The following is an 18488-nucleotide window of genomic DNA, read 5'->3' as shown; positions in this document are numbered from 1 at the left end:
TAACTGTTTAAAGCAGCATCTTTGCTTCAGCTGTCAGCAGGATGACATGAAGGTTGATGGCCTTGCTGCAGATCAGTCGCTGAGGAGGCGAGGGGAACATCGCTGATCAGCACAACCACAAGCCTGTGGTGGTGGTCCCTTTCAGCAGGGCGCAGGGACACATCCTCACACCACAGCCAAACGCTTTACCAGGCAAAGCCAGGGTCCACAGCTTTGGTCCACAGGGACACAGCAGAAGAACAGTAATTGTTCCAGGAAGAAGCAGAAGCTTGTGACGCAGAAAGCTTGATGTCAGAGCCTCTCTACTGTGCCAACCTCTGCAAAGCTGTGTAGTTGTGTAAGTGCCAGAAATTGTCATCAGTATCACCCACTTTGTTTGAAAACTGAGCAACACCACCTCAAAACCTCAAAGCAGAAGCAAAATGCAATTGCACATGAGCATTGCTGTCAGGGAAGCAACAGTGCTGGTGACACGTAACAAGTCTGCCACTGGGAGAGACTTAATGTGGATGGAGGCTATCCAGCGATCCAATCCAGGGAAGCAGAAGGGAACACTACAGTGTCACTAAACCTCCACACCCTGAACAGTGGAACGCCGGGGGATGCTGTGGTTCACTGGAGACTCTTCCAGCTGAACACTCTGATGATCGCCTGCCTCCCAGTGCTCTGACACCAGTCCAGGGGGACAGAGGAGAACTTCTCTGCTCTTGTCTATCAGGCTGTGCTCCAAGGTCTTGTTATGCTTGAATTAAATTATCTCAGGAGCCAAGCTGCTTACGGTCAATGGCCCTCAACATCAGAAAAGGTTTGGAGAAGGACTCCTTTCCAGAGTCTGTGTTTCTGCTGGAGGATCTCTGTTGTCCCTTGAACATGTGAAAGATTCACAGTTTGGGAATGCTTAGAGAAAAAACAAAGACACCGTGATCAGCTCTGTGTGAGCCAAGGGATGCGCTGCAGATATGAGGGGAGGGACACCAGAAGGTATGACACTACAATTCCAAGGCAACCACTTGGGTTTCCTGCAGTCTCTCTGCTGTCTTGTGGCATGCTGAGAGATAGCTCAGTTAATGCTTCCCATGCAAGAGCTCTTTTCCAAACACACACTGAGGTGCAGAGAGAACTGTAAGAGCTGACCAATGTCATCACTCAGAGTTACCACTCCCTGAGGACGAGACGCCTGCAGGTTGCCAGCCAGAGGGAAATCATTAGACAAATTTTAAATCATATTAAAATGGCCTTTTAAAATTTTTAACACTGTGATAGAACTCCTAATAAAAGAGTTGCTATGTATAAAGACAGATCAAGGAGACAGAACTTGTCCTATGCCTGTCTCTGACTCCAGGTTTCCTTTGAGATCTGTACCCATCACTGTGCAGACCACACCATCAGACTCTCGGAAGATTTTACACAATTACTCAGAACCAACAGTCATTTCTCTTACCAGTCTCATCTTCGGATCTGGCATCATAAAATTAACACCACCCCCAAATATTCCTATATATACCCTCTGGCAACAGGCTTTCACTTCCCTTTCAAGGCTATTCCAAGCCTTCTTCCCCCATTCTGATAACTGATGCAGTTGGCCATTAATTCATCTCTTAACGACTGTAAGCAACAGGATTAAATTCTCACAAATTTGCTGCTGCTGTTGTTGTGTAAAATACTCCTCCCAGCTGAGCTGGATTCAGCAAAGCTCAACGCCTTGTTGACTCCAGATAAATCTATTTATACAATGCAAACCTAGCTCTTCCTGGAAGACAAATCCTTTAAAACCAAATCTTTTATAACCACAAACTGATTCATTATACAAACCAGACAAGTGGGAGGGCACACAGCTACTGCTCATTCCTCACCAAGACCCAGCAAACGGAAACATCTAGGTACAAACCAAGGGATAACAAGAGAACATGTAACAGGGGTTACCAGCTCCACTGCAGAGTACATGGGGTCAGTCTGGTTTTGTGGAAAACGGGTAACACACTGCTCAGGAATAGCTATGGGAAGGTGTAGAAGGAGGAGCAGAGCCCGCGGACATGACACATGTAACCCAACCCAGCCACGCAAGCATAGCATTCTGACTGACTTGGAATTATAAACAATGAGGCATATAAGGAACTCAGAAAAGAAAAATATAAGCTAATTTCAGGAAATAACGAAATTCAATATACTCTCTGCCAAAGACCTACTGGGGTGTGGCACAGTTCAAAGGAAATATTGGAACACCCCCATCAGTTTAGGAGAGGGTCACAGTTACCCAGCTGTACTGGGCAGGGCTCACTCAACTGCACAAACACACCAAATAACAGAAAAGAACGACCAAACATTCTCTTGGCCATAGAATGGATTGGGGAGACCTAAACAATCCTTTACATTTACATGTGTCTGCACTTGGCCTGGAAGTATTGGTTTAAAAGACCAAGTATTGACTAACACCAATTTTCCCAGGCGTTCCATCAGCCTTCTCTCTGAGCAGTAGTGTCTCCCTGAGGGAGATGTTGTCCTAGGGAACACTGACTCCTCCTGTTTTCCACCAGTTGCTCTGTACTTGCATCTCCATACATCCCAAGCCAGCCGTGGTCCCCTCCATAGTGTAATTAACTTATATCAAATGCAAAGGTGTTGGGCACCTGCTATATATATTTTTTTACAGAGAGCAGGTAAAAAGCCTGACTCCCAGCTCTTCTTGGGATCCAATTTAGTGGGATGTGGATGCAGTTCACCAGCGCGTGCCAGCCAGTGTCTCTCCTCACTGCTGTACCTCAAAGCGTGGAATGTAACCCTAGGTGCATGGGGAATCTACTTTCAGAACGTTTAGTGAAATGCTATCACCAAAACCTGCTGCCATGGGATCTTCTTTAAACCAGGAAATGTGCCTTGTCTCCCCTTCCAGGATTCCTTGAAGAACAGCAGCAGGACTCCTCAGTTAGAGTAAAGGTTCTCAGCTCTGCTCAGACCATGCACTCCTCCCCATTCCACAGGTAATTACCGCTGCTTTTTAGAGAGTAATACAATTATAAGCACTCTGTCAATGAGGTATCACAGAGATGATGAAGGTGCCTTGCCCTAGCGTATAATACAGCTAAAATCAATGATGCACTGTCCCACAGGCAACAAGATAATCAGGAAGCCCAGCAACCTTGGTAGCCAGATCTTTGTGGGCAAGAGCCACTGCGTCCTCCGAAGGGTTTCCAGCAGGCTGGCAGGACAGCAGAGTGAGCAAAGAGCCGGCAAATCCCAATTACTGCACCCCTGTGTGTGGAGCAGGTCCAGCATGGGCACTAACAGATCAAGTTTCCTCTGCACTGTGAGAACTTGTCCATCCTACATCCACTGCGCCTCCCTCTCTGTTCAGCCCAGCAACAACATCCTACGTCCATTTTACCCCCCTCTCCTTCCAGTTCAGTGATAATATTGTACATCCATTGCACACTCCTCTCTGCTCAGTACAGAGACGATCCCACTGGGAATGTCTCTGCACAGCCTGGTTGGTCTCTGCTAACAGAAAGCAGAAGAGAAGGGAATCCCCAAAGCAGTCACCAGGCTTCTCCCAGGTGGATCATGACTAAGTTCTCATCTCACCCAATATGTCCTCAGAAATAAAAAGCCAGGCATCCTTTTCCCAGTGCCCAATGACCAAGGACTGAGCACAAACCAGTAGCACAGTGTCACCTTGTGAGGCACTTCCAAGCCATGCGGCATCTGTGCGTGCCGGGGCCTCGGGCTGCCAACAGCTCCTGTCAGAAATGCTGCTGATCCAGCCAGGGATGTGATAGGCAGGGTTTCCAAACCAGCTCTTCCACTGTGACATTGGACAAGTCTCTTCACTTCTCCAAGATTCCACCTCGCTGCCCATGACAGAAGAAATCAGTTTGGGGCAGACACATGGCCTCGCTATTCAATGTGTGCAGAGCAGGCTTCTGTTTGCACAGAAATCCACCAATTTTTAAAAGCTATCTGAAATGAAAAAGTCCTTGCAGGGGAGAAGTGTTTGCTCAGCACTCGGCCAAAATATTTCAATTGACCTGAGAGAAATTGTACCTCTGTTCAGATGTCTCATCCTGCCTTTATGCCTTTTCCTGTAGTGTCAAATAAAAAAAATAAAGCCCAGGCAAAAGGTGTTAAAAATTACAGTTTCTTCCTCATTTTTATATCAAGACACTGGCTAAGTTTGAGCGGAATTTGAGCATGCCTGTCCCACTGAAATGGCATTTGTAACAAACCTCAATAAACACGGTATGGCTGCTTTCCCCGTGCAGCACCCGGAGGCTCTAGGCAAGAGCCATGCCGACAACATCCTGAGTGTTGATCACAGTGCAGGGACAGCAGAACCATTGCCAGCATCACCACATGGAACCAGTGCCGGTGTTACCACATGGAAACAATGCCAGTGTCACTGCACAGAATCAAGGATGGTGTCACCACACAGAACCAGTGCCGGTGTCACCACACAGAACTGCTGCCAGCATCACCACACAAACTGCCACTGGTGTCACCATATGGAACCAGCATCACCACACAGAACCAATGCCTGTGTCACTACATGGGTCCACCACTGGTGTCACCACACAGCAATGCAGTGGCTGCCTGCAGAAGCCCTTGGTCGCTGCAGCCTGGTCCTGCCCCTAGAATCCCCTTTACTGTGTCTGCTCTGACAGGACTGACAATGTTCTCCCCATCTGGCAAGTATTAAAACTTGCAAATATTGACAAAACATGGGTTTAACTGCAGGAAGCTTGGATTTGGAGACGAGGGAAAAACCCTCCGTGGATGCCTGCACGGTTTCACATGAGCACTGCAGACGTACTGCACTCCAACTGCTTTCCCTGTGAGCAGCGGTAGAAAACCAGTCCCTGTAGACCGAACTCTCAAAACCTCACTGACAATTAAGGTGATAGATTAAACTGATACACGTGTGATCTCCAAGCTGATTAGGCTGTCACTGATTAATACAGTAAATTAGACACTAACAACTCTCACACGTAGTGTCACAAATCACTACCACTCAGCAATGGATCTGCACTGTCAAACCATTTCTGATGCTAGGTTATTAACTCTTCCATAGATGAAGCACTGAGTACCTGTTACAGTTTCAGAGTGAGATGATAAACAGAGACTTTCGATTTCTAACCAAAATTACTTCCTGGCTTGGTCCATTGATACCATTAGAACTGCTCAGATTTCCAAAATTCCAGCGGAAATTGCTTTTTATTGTAGTGGAAAATAGCAATAGAAACCAGCCAGCCCCAAGTCTGGACTTCTTTTCAGTGAACACACATTTGAAGAGATGAGAGCTGGAGGACAAGCTGAGAGAGTTGGGGTTGCTCAGCCTGGAGAAGAGAAGGCTCCGGGGAGACTGTAGAACAGCCTTCCAGTACCTAAAGGGGGCTACAGGAAAGTGGAGGAGAGAAGGGCTTGTAGGGATAGGATGAGGGGGAATGGCTTTAAATTACATGGGGGAAGAATTAGATTAGACATTATGAAGAAATTCTTCACAACGAGAGTCGTGAGGCACTGGCACAGGTTACCCACAGACGTCATGGATGCCCCATCCCTGGAGGTGTTCAAGGCCAGGTTGGTTGGGGCTTTGAGCAACCTGATCCCATGGGAGTTGTCCCTGCCCATGGCAAGGGGGTGGAACTGGATGATCTTTAAGGTCCCTTCCAACCCAAACCATTCTATGATTCTATGATTTATTGCCCTCTGGGCTGCAGGAAAACATCCTGAGGGTTCCTGTGACTGGCCTGAAGCCTGGAAGAGCAAAGCTGCACAGCACAGCGGTTCTGGGGGCAGAGGAGCCACTCAGTGGCTGTGCTCCACTCACTCGCAAAAATCATCATCCTAATATGTGAGATCATTCTGAGCCGTCATAATATTCTTGCTATTCCACGGAAACCACAGAAGAGGGAGAATTCCCTTTCCCTTTTTTTGAAGAGGTCATTCTGTGGAATACATTGGGAACACTTGGAAACACAGCAGTCAGATCCTTCTAAAACAAGGAGAATGGAAAAGGAATACATCAACTGCAAGTACGCTCGGGTTCAGAGGGAATCCTGTCTCAATTCAGAACTGGGCAGGAGGGGCCTCTCTTTAAATCAAGGTTGGAGATAAGGGGGGTGATTACCTACAGGAAATCACAGCAGCTTTTTTGCAGTAGAGTATTTAAAATTATTAAAACACAATGAACATACGTATTAAAAGAAACCAAGAACCCAAACTTGCCACAATTTTCTGTCCCCAAACCACCATTTTGTTCTAACTTGCCCTGACGAAGAAACAACACTGGTTACACTAACACACAGAAGCAGAAATCCTCTGCCTCGACTCTTACTGGTACATCGTGCCCGGGGTGTCCTGTCTGCTGGAATTTAGGCTAGAGCTCAATGACCCCCAGAAAATGGAGTTGAAATGAGTAATTGTGGAATGTAACTGGATACCCAAGCAGAAGGATGATGAATGAAGGTTCAAAGCAAACGTGGCTCATGATATAGATATTAACCTCATTCAGAAGCAATGCTGTTAAAGGCTTTATAAGGTATTATGTTACTGCTTCTGTTGAAACAGAAGGGACAGAGTCATTCACAAGGGTAATGAACATAAGCAAGATAATGTAAGAGCGGGAACTGCACCTCCTGGTGAGGAAGTGACTGAAAAGTAATGCGCTCTTCTATTACCACTCCTTGGGAAACAGCATGGGATCCAATGTCCAAATGCAACTCAATTTAAGTAGATTTTTCAAAAAGCCTTCTTTGAGGTCTCCCATGAAAGAATGTGGTCAACAGAAAAATCAAAGCTTTTAGGTGTAAGTGGCTTGGTGAGGATGCAGAGAAGTGATCTGATACGCAGGATTCTCTTAGATGGGTCATGGCTGTGGCTCAGCTTCTCCCAACAACCACATTTGCTCTGACAAACTACTCCTGTATCGGAATCTGCTTCTGTGTGAAAGGACTGGAGGTTTTCAGAATGTACCTTCTTTTCTGTGCCCACTTACAAAATATCTACAGAGGGTGAACACCCAGGGCTGATCTCTGGTGTACAACTTACACAGGTTCCACAGAATAGCTGGTGTGTTTGGTTTAGCTTGAGGTGTCTAAGTCTAACTGGAAGCACCCTGTCAGAGATGCACAGATGGAACCTGTGTTGGTAATGCTGGTGCTGTGAAGGATTCCTGGGTAGCAGTATTAATCTTGAGCTCAATAGTCATTTCATTTCTTTCAGGATTTATCCTAACAGACTCTGAATAACCCCCTGCAAAATAATTACTACAAAATGATTGATCTTGCATGCCAGTCAGTGAGCGCTGAGGGTGTTCAGTAGAGGATCCATCTGTTAAAGAGTCCTTGCCTGACACTGCTCACTTGGAAGGGAGGAACTGGTGGGCAGACTTTATAGATTACAGGTACTAAAGCACCCACCGGCTCTAAAAGGAGAGTTCTGTTAGAAATTCCAGGCTTCAATCCTTCAAGGACAGCATTGTCCCCTTCCTGACACTCTAGTGATGCTATGATGTGAAAGGCAGAATGAATTGCTCTCTGAAGCACCTCTTTTTCTCTCTGCTGACTAGAGAGGGACCGGAGAGGCCAGCTGTGACATGATCCCTAACTTTGAGATAGCTGAAGTCACAAAAGATGAATGCCAACTTATCTAACTTCATATAGCAAAGCATCCGAATGTCTGAACTAAATCTTGCTGAGGGAGATTGAATCTGGAGATGCCAGGAGTTGGACAACTGGTTTATTATACAGATTTTATTCCCTGACAGTTCAGTTGATGTCCAGACTGAGAAGTGTGCTGAACTGTCTGGGAACTGGCTTGGCAAGCTGGAGTTCAAGAGAGGATTTTTTTTTGTCTCCTATCCACTGAAATTCTCTGGCCTTTGCCCAAATGCTAAAACAAGCTGCCAGCACCAGCAGAATGTGGAGGTGTTAAGAGATCTCCTATGCACTGTCAGGACAAAGAAATAAGGAGAAAGGGACAAACTCATCTTTTGGCTTTGTAAACTGAAAAAGAACAAGTCTTCATGTCACCTACTGCTATTTCCACACATTCTTTATGAACACTTGGCAAAACCCATACAAGCACAATGAGATTCCTTTGGCAAACAGGGAAGCTCTGCTATGACTAAGCCCTCTGCTCAAGTAACTCTGGGAATGGGGGACAGTTTTCCTAAGGCAAGTCCCTAGAGACAGTGCTCAACCACACCAACACCGGTGCAGATTAGGCAATCCCCAGCATAAACCACAAGCTCAGAGCTGACAGGAAGCCCAACCCTTTCCTGTTCCATCCATCACATCCCTCAACTTGCACTTGTTAGAGACACGCCAGTAAACTGGTGTTTATTGGTGCTGCCACAAACAGCCTTCATCTGCTTCTTCACTACTGTGCTCTCATTTTTAAGGTCGATGAAAGGGCTATTTAAAGTTGTTTCACTTTCCTCTCAGCTAATTCCAACCCTGGTGCTAACTAATCTACTGCTCGTGCACCATGGCCTGGCCAAGGCGCATTGATCACCTTTATTCATCTGCTGCTGCTCGCCTTTGTATCTGTGTTAAGGATTCATGATCTCCATCATTGGCTCATACTCAGTGAATAGCATAGCCTGGACTCACCGGTGAGCACTGCTCTGAGAGGGTGTAGCAATGGGAATAACTGGAGACAGGAATAAACTCCTCTGTAGTATCTATAGAACCCTATCACCATCGTCTTCAGTCTAGGAGGAGTAACTGCCTGCCTGACTGCCATTTGATGGCATCTTGCTCGGTCATGACACTTTGGTTTTGAGTCAGCAATCTCCCTAATTGTCCAGGAAAGGAAGCCATTGCTTACTCGAAAAATTAAAAGATAACAAGAACCAGAGAATGCTCTGACTGCTCTTAAACAGCGGTGCTTTACAAACACAGCTGCTGCCCAGTGTTGCAACCAACAGAAGCTCCAAGTACAAGCACATTCGTTATAATTTAGTGGGAGCTACACAAAGCCACAAATCAACAAGTGAGATGCAGACTACTTGCTCCAATATAAACAAATAATGGAGGAATGATGACCCTAAAGGTTTGTGAGGGGATTAGATAGCAGGAATGTTTTACAAGTAAAGGCAAAGAGGAGGAACGGGTTGTCCAAACAAGAGAACATGCTTGATGTCAGTCAGCAGAGGAAGCAGGAGGTGCTCCAAAGATGAAACCAGAAGAGAAGCACCATAGGCATGGAAGAACACTGCAAAGTGCTGTGTGCACAGATAAGTACAGCAAACATCTCTTGGAGTAGAACTTGTTTTCAACTAACGACAGAAAAGGTTATTTTAGCTTTCTCATTTGCTCAATCAGTTAAATTATATTTTTAGAAAATATTCTTCTTTAAAAATTTATTTTGCAATCAAATTATTTAAAACTCAGTGTAACTTTCTAGTAATGGGTCTCACTGCAAATACTGAGCATCAGCTCCTGCCTCCTTTACTGCAAGAGAGAACTCCTAGGACTTTAACCCTACCCTTCCATTTTCCAGCCCAAACTCTTCTGTTGGTTGTGAAGAGCCCAGCAACGACAGAGAAACTGAAGACCAAAGCAGCGATGTTCCTGTCAGACCAACTCTGCCCTCATTCAGTTTAAAGTTTTCAGAGAACTTTGGTCCCTCATTATAGATTCTTAAATCTTTCAGGGCAAGATCGATGCACCATGTTCCGTCAGTCGGCATTTCTAGTTATGTATTATCGATTTGATTTGGAATTACAAGGTCAGGGCTTCCAAGTTTCATCTTTTCCACATCAGAGTACATACTTCAGTATCCATTGCTGCTGGCACCAACGTGCTGCACCTCTCCCACACCACAGAGAGCACAGAATTATTAAAGAGCATCTGTGGTTTGGTCATGCAATTTGGTTTGCTAAGAAAGCTACTGCAGAAACAGAACAGCAGGACAAAGCAAGCAGGGCTCCCCGAGGCAGGAGAGGAAGGGTTTGGACAAGACAAGGGAAGAGCTGGGCAGGATCTTACAGCAAGACTGGGGCAGATTTGCAGTGAGACCTCTCAGGCAGAGAGAATAAACAGAACTTGAATACTTCAGAGGATAAACCCTGAGGTATATTAGTGCCTCAAGCCACAACCTAAAGAAACCCGCAGTAAAGAAAGAAGAGGAATTACACCTTCTCTCAGTCTTCTTTGTGCTGCATCACTCCAGAGCAGCATTCAGAACTGCTGTGTATGATACCTACAGAGGCCTTTAACAAAATAAGGTTCTTGCTGCTAGCATTGTTTTGTCTGCTACAACCTGGAAGTGTGCATAGAAAATCTTCTTTCCTTCTTGTTCCATCTTCTCCTCATTCTTGTTCTCCAACTTCCAGAAATTATATTACATACCAATGCCCTTTGGGCTCTTTTGAGTCGTGCCAGACAACAGGACTGGCTTCCACCTGAACATCCAAGCTAATCTGGATTTGCTTATTTTCACTGATAATTCATTAATCCTTTTGCATTTCATTACATCTTCACAATTCCCTGACTCTCCCTCAGTCTCACTTGGTTTCGTTGCCAATTCAACTGGTAACCCATCTAGTTAGTTCAGTTGGGTTGACTGAGTGGATATCTGATTAAGTTTGATTGCTCTAGTTAATTAATTGGATTGTAAATGTTTATTCCAATCACTTTCTTACTGGTCATACTGTTTAATAATTTCCACTATTGAGACCAATTATTCCTGCCTGATCTCCTGTCACTCGGTTTCAGCATTACCAGTTTATCACCTTCTCTACTTTCCTTATCTCTCCCTCTCTTACCCTTTTGCTCACCCAGTAGAACTCCTGTCCTCTATGCCTGATCTTCTTCCTCTTCTGTTTTGACTTTCTAAGCTTCCCCGCTGTGTCTCACCCCTCTCCAAGACCACTGTAACTCTTCACAAACATAGAATCGTAGAATCTCAGAATAATGAAGGTTGGAAAAGACCTCTAAACTCATCCAGTTAACCATCAGCTCAATCCCACTGTGCGTACTAAACTGTGTCCAAAAGTGCCATGGCCACATGTGTTTTGAACCCCTCTAGGGATGAAGACTCCACCACTGCCCTGGGCAGCCTCTTCCAGTGCTTCACTACTCTGCCAGTGAAGATATTTTTCCTAATATCCAATCTAAACCTCCCCTGGTGCAGCTTGAGGCCATTTTCTCTCATCCTATCATTTGTTACCTGGGAGAAGAGACCAGCATCCACCTTGCTACAATCTCCTTTCTTGAAGCTGCAGAAAACAATGAGGTCTTCCCTCAGCATCCTCTTCTCCAGACTAAACAGCCCCAGTTCCCTCAGCCACTACTCACAATCCCTGTGCTACAAACCCTTTCCCAGCTCCGTCTCCCTCCTCTAGACACGCTCCAGCCCCTCAATGTCTTTCTTGTACTGAGGGGCGACATGAATCCAGTTGCATAGCCAGTTCTTAACATCTTCAAACAGCACTCCTGTTTGAATCAAAGTCTTTCCTACAGCTAACAGGGAACTTAATGGATCTACATCAAACACAATTGACAGCAAACCCACCCCTGACGTGGTTTAGATTCTGCACGTCCTCTGTTACAAGCTTTGGAAAATGCAGGTTTTTATTATGGAGGGGGAAGGAGAGGGACAGACTGTCATCAACTCACACAATGGAGTCGGCTTGCATAAATCCTTGAATCCGGAGTAACACTGGTTTAAAACCATTGGGTCATCTGTAAATCACCACTGTCCTCCCCATTCCTCAAATGATAATAGTGAAACCTGGGATTGTTTCAATAAATCCAAGCAGTTAAAACATCACCAGAACTAAGTGGCAGCAATTAATAGTAATAAAAATAAGTTCAATTTGGGGAAAGCAGATTACAGAGTTCATTTTCCTTCACTGAATCAATGGCTCCCCTGTTGAAATAAGCCTTAATTAAGGGAGAAGGTCAGGATAAAAATCATATACAGCATTAAAAAGATAATGTATTGGCCAATTCTTCAAGGTGTTAAAAAGCATTTAAGGCCCATGACTGCCAGCATTGGCAGGGGCACAGAGGGATGCGCAGCCTCTCCTGAGCTGCTTCCATACCTCTCATGGGAAGCCCCTTCTCTTCTCAGTATTAAAGCTTGGAATTGTAAAGGCTGAGATTTCTCAGTTCTGTTTTTAATTAAATCACCCAGCCTTTTGCGAATTAGAGTAGCGGAACCTGCCCACTGTGGTGAGACTGCAGCTTTCACAGAATCATAGAACGTCCTGAGTTGAAAGGGACCCACAAGGATCATCAAGGCCAACTCCTATCTCGGCATAGGACAACCCCTACATTCACACCAATGGGCGCTGGCCAAATACTGCTGAAATATTGTCAGGCTTGGCACCATGACTGCTTCCCTGGGGAGTTTGTTCCAGTGCACTACAACTCTCAGGGGGAAGAACCTTTTCCTAATGTCCCACCTAATATTCCCCGGTGCATCTTCTTGACATTCCCTCAGGTCTGGAGAGTGGAGCTCAGTGCCTGCTCCTCCTCCTTCCTTTATGAGGAACCTGTAGACCATGATGAGGTCTTCCCCCAAGTCTCTTCTCCTCCAGACTGAGCAGACCAAGTGACTTCAGCTGCTCATCATATGGCTTCCCCTCTAAATCCTTCACCAGCTCGGTGCTCTCCTCTGGACACTCTCCAGCAGCTTTAGATCTTTTTTATCCCGTAGTGCCCAAAACTGCACCCAATGCTCAAGGTGGGACTGTACCAGTGCAGAGCAGAGTGGGACAATCCCTTCCCTTGACTGGCTGGCGATGCCGTGCTGGATGTGCCCCTGGACATGGTTGGCCCTCTTGGCTGCTAAGGTGCACTGTTGGCTCATGTTCAACTTGCCATTGACCAGAACCCCTAGATACCTTTCCGTAGTGCTGCTCTCTGCTTTGGCTGAGGAACACCCGTGCTTGCTCCTGTGGCAGCAGATTCCAGCCTTTCCACCTTCGGTATGGATGCATTTCTTTTAAATACCATCTTTACAAGCATTATTCTGCCATCCAAACCATGTCTTCATACCTCTTGCCTCTTATCTTAAAAAAGCAAATTTATAATTGGTCGATTACTAAATACAGCAGCAGAACACTTGGTCCCACTCACCAGCACCCTGCCATGACAGCCAGGCTCCAGATACCGAGGCTGATCATTCCCATCCCCGGGTGAGCACACTGATGTCCTAAATACATTACATTATTTAACAGAATCATTTTCTAAATTGGGCTCCATAAGAAGGAGGCGTTCACAGCCAGCAATAGAAATGCATAATCACTAATTTATTACTGTAAGAAGCTACTCTATTGCTAATTGAGTTACCGTGCCTTTTGGGGAAGCAATATTAAGACTAAATTTGCTTAATTTTTTATTCCTAACATTACTATAACTTAATTTAAAAAAGATGAAAATGAAAAATGAAAACAAAGATACGCCCATAACAGGGGCACTAAATTTATTTTATTTAAATGGGCACAAACCACAAGTAAAATAATTTTCACTTTGGAATTAGCTTCAAATGATTTAACTTCACTACAGCCACCACGCTAATCTGCAAAACAGTTGTTTCTCCAACACGAGCAGGACTAAAAAAGCCCAGCAGGTCAGGGATGGGTTTGGCACAGGACCTGAAGGCAGAGTCCTCAGCTGTACCCCAGAGGGAGTGGAGGTGAGCAGGGAGGGAGGCGGCTGCCAGAGCAGCTGGAGACAAATATCCTTAAAATAGGAAAGCTTTTCCAACTGCTTCCTTAGTGAAATGGGATCCATGGGAAACCAACTCGGAGGGCTGCACAAATAGCACTAGCTGCTACAAGAGAAGTACGGACCACCTGCCTCATTTTGTTTCTTAAATGAAGGATATTGGGAACATAACCACAACACACTGAACAACTCCCACTGACTGCAGTTAGTGCCAGATCTGCCCTCTTGCTTGGCAGCCTCCTTACTCACAGCACTAATGCCCAGGGGAATTCACCGGCTTCCTCTGCACAAAGATGACCTGGACCGGCCAGGTCAGTACTATAGAATCATGGAATGGTTTGGTCAGAAAAGACCTTTGAGATCATCAGGTCCAGTTATACCTGTCCACTACTAAACCATATCCCTAGGCACCTCATGTACCCATCTTTTAAATACCTCCAGGGATGGAGACTCCATCACTTCCCTGGGTAGCCTCTGCCAGTGCCCGAGAACCCTTTTTGTGAAGAAATTTTCCCTAATATCCAATTTAAACCTCACCTGGTGCAACTTGAGGCCATTTCCTCTTGTCCCATTGCATACTACTTGGGAGAGGAGACTGGTACCCACCTCGCTCCAACCTCCCTATGATGAACACTGGTCCAACACCTCAAACTGAGATGACTACCACTGAAACGTAAGGCTACTCTTCTTTTAATCATGTCTATTTTTCAGTTTTATAACAATAGCATAATATTGACTGCTTAGTGTTCTGTTGCCCTATTCCCTGACTTTCTGAGCTATGGTGGACCATACAAGATGACGTGGCTGGTTCCACTGAAGGCAGTTGTCTTCCTTCCACTGCCCCATAATTACAACTAAGCAAATAAGTAATAAAAATATATTGACACAATTTAGTTGCTTCACAAATCTTCCATAAACTTCTTGCAATTTTACTCAAATAAAACTGAATTAAAAGCTAATAATTAATTAAAAAGATTGTATAACATATAAATTAGCTGTAAGTGTGTAGTGTGGGGCTTTGATTAGAAACTCATGTTTAAGCTTTCTAAAGGGAGCATAAACAAATGCTGGAACAACCTCCAAAGGGACATGGAGGAGTCCCCACCCCACCACCGGAGGCTTTCAAGATGCAGCTGGACAGGGTGCTGGCTAATCTCATCTTGGCTCCCCTTCCCAAGACAGGCTGAAGCAGATGAGGTCCCTTCCAATGTGGGTTGTTCTACAGTTCTATCAGATACGATAATATCATTTCAGGTCTTGGTCTGGAAGAGGTTAATTTTTCCAGGCACCTTTGCCATAGGAAGCACCAAGAACTCATTCTGCAGATGGACTTATTGCTACACCACTAAGTTCAGTTACCCACAACGTCCTGTCAGCAGATTAATTTACAAGACAAACTGCAGAATGTGAGCATACACAGCAGAACTGAAACAATAGCTATTCTGGTTTTGTCTGAATACACAAAAACCTTGTTGCAGTAATGATTCATGTATATCAGCGACTGTGTTTGGAGAAAGCCCTTATTGATCTCCTCCAGCCGGTTCATAAATCTGTTGGCAGACTATTTATCAAACAGAACCATGATGAGTTCTACTCGGGAGCAGCACAGATTTCTTCATACATGTCCAAGTCCCTACTCTTGCTCTTCCCTCACTATCACTTTTCCCAGTACAATCACCTTCAGGCTTTCAACATTTTCCCTTTCGCCAGAGCTCCTCTGCTGTGGATCACAGATTTTGCTTTTAGTACAAATGTAACATCAACTGTCAGGAGTTTTGTATGTGTTATAACCACAAGCTCATTCCAGAACCACTCCTTCCCAGCTCTGAAGGCAATGAGTGCATTCCTGTGTGCTTCCAGTATCTCGTGAAAGAAGCCCCTGCTGAGCGGACAGAAGCATCACCCAAACCAACATCACAGACTCTCCCCTCTCCAAAACACATGCTCTTTATGTTGCTTACTGAGCTTGAACACTTGAGAGCTAAGTGCCTCCCCTTGGACGGCCAGAGTGGCTGAAATAAAGATAATGGCCGTAACAGCCTCCGAGCATCATTAAATCTCTTACAGGTTTTAGAAGCATTCGGTCTCTACGCCCCTTACTTAAAAATTTACTTAGCAGTGTTCAAGTTACCAGTTCTAAGTACAACTACGTCTTGGCATTTCCTTGTGCTTAGTAGTAAGGGCTTTAATTAAGACTTTTGGAAATAACTTAGCAAATTAATTAATTTACAACTGTAATAAAAAAATCAGTAGGAAACCCATTAAATATCATTAACAAGTCAATACATTACTTAGGAAATGAACTCTGGTTTTATTACTAGAAATTACCACTAACTATAAAATGCCCCTGCACCAATTACCGCAGTGGTAGAAGGAACAAATTCTTACCTGACATTGCTAAATTAATGTCTTACTTCTCCACAATTTGCCGTTCTTGTTTTTGCTCTAGATACTGCGCTTTCCTGAACAGTAAGTTGTAACAAAGAACGTCAGACAATTCATGGTTCAGATTTTACACACGGATAAACACAGCTCGATTCATGTTTAAGACAGGAATGGAAAGTCAGTTGGCTGTGGGACATTGGGCAATGCTACCTGCTACCTGTCCTGCTCCAAGCGCATGGCAACCCAAGCAGCCTACGGACTGCAGGGCCTTTCCAGTCAGAACCTAACCCTGTGGCTCAGGAAAACTTTCTGTACAGGAAAAACCCACTCAGTGCATGTCAGGTGCTAAAAAGCCCTAAAGGATGAAAGCCATAGGATGGAGTGCATGAGAAGACCAGTGTTGATGCTACAGAGATGGTGAGAGATGGATCAAGTACAGCTTCTGCCTGCCCTGAGCATTTCAAAAATCCTCCTCAACAACAAACAAAGAAGCCCACAAAAAACCCAAACCCCACCACATCCAAAATGAAAACCCTCGCTCTGCCAGGGCTTCCCTTTAATCCATCAAGCCATCCTGACTAGGACCGATTACATCATAGGAGTTGGAAAATGGGAAGACATTCATGAAATAAAGCACTGCGACTTCCTCATCTGCTGCACTGTCAAAAGAAGACGGGGAATATGGAGTACAGTTAAGACACTGCAATGACAGAATTATGTTAGATAGAATAATAATCTAGAATTTTTAAATTTAGAATTTTTTAAAAAATCAGAATTTTACCAGCATCTGAAATTATTTTAACTTTAATTTGCCATTCAATTCCAGACAGGCTGCTATTTTTTCAATTCAAATGAAACACTCCTCACCTTTTCCAGGATTAAAGAACCCCCAAAAAGGGAATTCCCAATGCTCAAAAGCAAATCCCAGCCTCAAACTTACCTTCTTCTAAGTCCTGTTGGCATTTGATTTATATCCAAACTTACATCCACCTATGGAAATGGCAGACTCATTTCCTAAGATTGTCTGTGTGCCTTTACTTATTTTTAGATTGTGCATATGGTCTTTTAAAGGCTTAGAAAGATTAGGCTGAAGGCTTCTTACTGTTTCTTAAGTGCTTTTTTCCCCAAGTTTAGCCATGTTTAGGTACCTCACTGACATTAAGATACCATGAAGCTCAGCTGCCTAAAGGCTTCAAACAGGTGCAGAAAAATTAGATTGAGATTAATCTCTTCTTATTGCTTTCTCTGTTCCCTCCCAGCCTAAGATGCCACCTTCAGCTGTTCATCACCACCTCCTTTTCTAGTGGAAGGAGACAGCTCCACATCCTCAGCTGCGTGCAGAAGGCTTGAGGTTTCATGCACTGAAACAGGAACAAGGGGTTTGCTTCCCTGGGGTATTGCTCAGGCACCCCATCCAGTACACAGAGCAGAGCAGTGGCCGATTGCTACAAGCCTGCTGGCAAATGTGGAATACGTTTCTTCTTTTGCTCACAAAAATCCCCATAGCCCCAGCAGCTGGTGCTGGTCGCCTGCAGGAGATATAAGGTGTCTGTACAAGCTTGCTTGGCCAACCTCATCCTTTACCTTAGCCCTTCACTGGTGGCTCTTCTCCGGGCACCCCCAGGAGGAGAATCCTGCTCCCTCCACAGGAACTGAGGACCTCAGTGCACACGTGCAGTGTGCCATGACATTGTTGCAGTGAATTCCCAAAGCACTGTGGATCTGAATGGCTTCTGTCCCATTCCCATTTTGTTTTGGGCTTTGCAATACTTTCTTCCAGCCCCAGAGAGACATCAGCATGTGCTCCATACCTCAGACTGTGTTTTCAGCACTCTATGTGCTTTCAGCACAGTGCCAGGCTTCTCCTCGCTGGAGCTGAGAGACCACCTCTACGCACAGACATTGCAATAAACCCCTTAGTACAGCTGGCCTTTGTGGAGGGCAACACAGATAACCAAAATATCCTACATTATCCATTAGATTTTCCTGTCCAAACCAGGCTGGAGAGAAGGACATGCAGCTCAACTCAGCAGTGCTCCAAATAAATAAAATGGACACAAGGTGATGTGCTACGTGCTATGAGTAATAATTCTCTTCACTGATGTGCCACCTAAGGAGTTCAGTATGATTCACAAGCTCTATAAAGCTGGTAGAGCTAAAATGCAGCAGCTTCTCACCTGAAGCACTGAATTTACATACTTGAATTGATAATGAAGCTTGTATTTAAGAAAGTAAGGCTGTCAATTGTTAAAATTCCACATATTGTGCTGAGCTCTTAGGGGTTACTCAGCAATCACTGCTTTGGGACACAGCCAAGGAAAGGCACACTTCATTAGGCTCAAGTTTCCCACAGTTGTTTAAAAAAACAACCCTGAGACTTGCTACCGGGAATGTCAAAAGGATGGCTCACACGCTCTCTGCCCAGGA

General features: G+C 44.9%; 1 protein-coding gene across 6 annotated transcripts in view; it reads right to left on the bottom strand.

The window, feature by feature from the left end:
- Nucleotides 1-18488, bottom strand: part of ALK (ALK receptor tyrosine kinase) — a 298563-nt gene that overhangs the window by 83093 nt on the left and 196982 nt on the right. The window lies entirely within an intron of this gene.

This window comes from Cuculus canorus, chromosome 3, assembly GCF_017976375.1.
Source record: "Cuculus canorus isolate bCucCan1 chromosome 3, bCucCan1.pri, whole genome shotgun sequence".
Lineage (NCBI taxonomy): Eukaryota > Metazoa > Chordata > Aves > Cuculiformes > Cuculidae > Cuculus > Cuculus canorus.
This window is presented reverse-complemented; position numbering and strand designations above follow the sequence as displayed.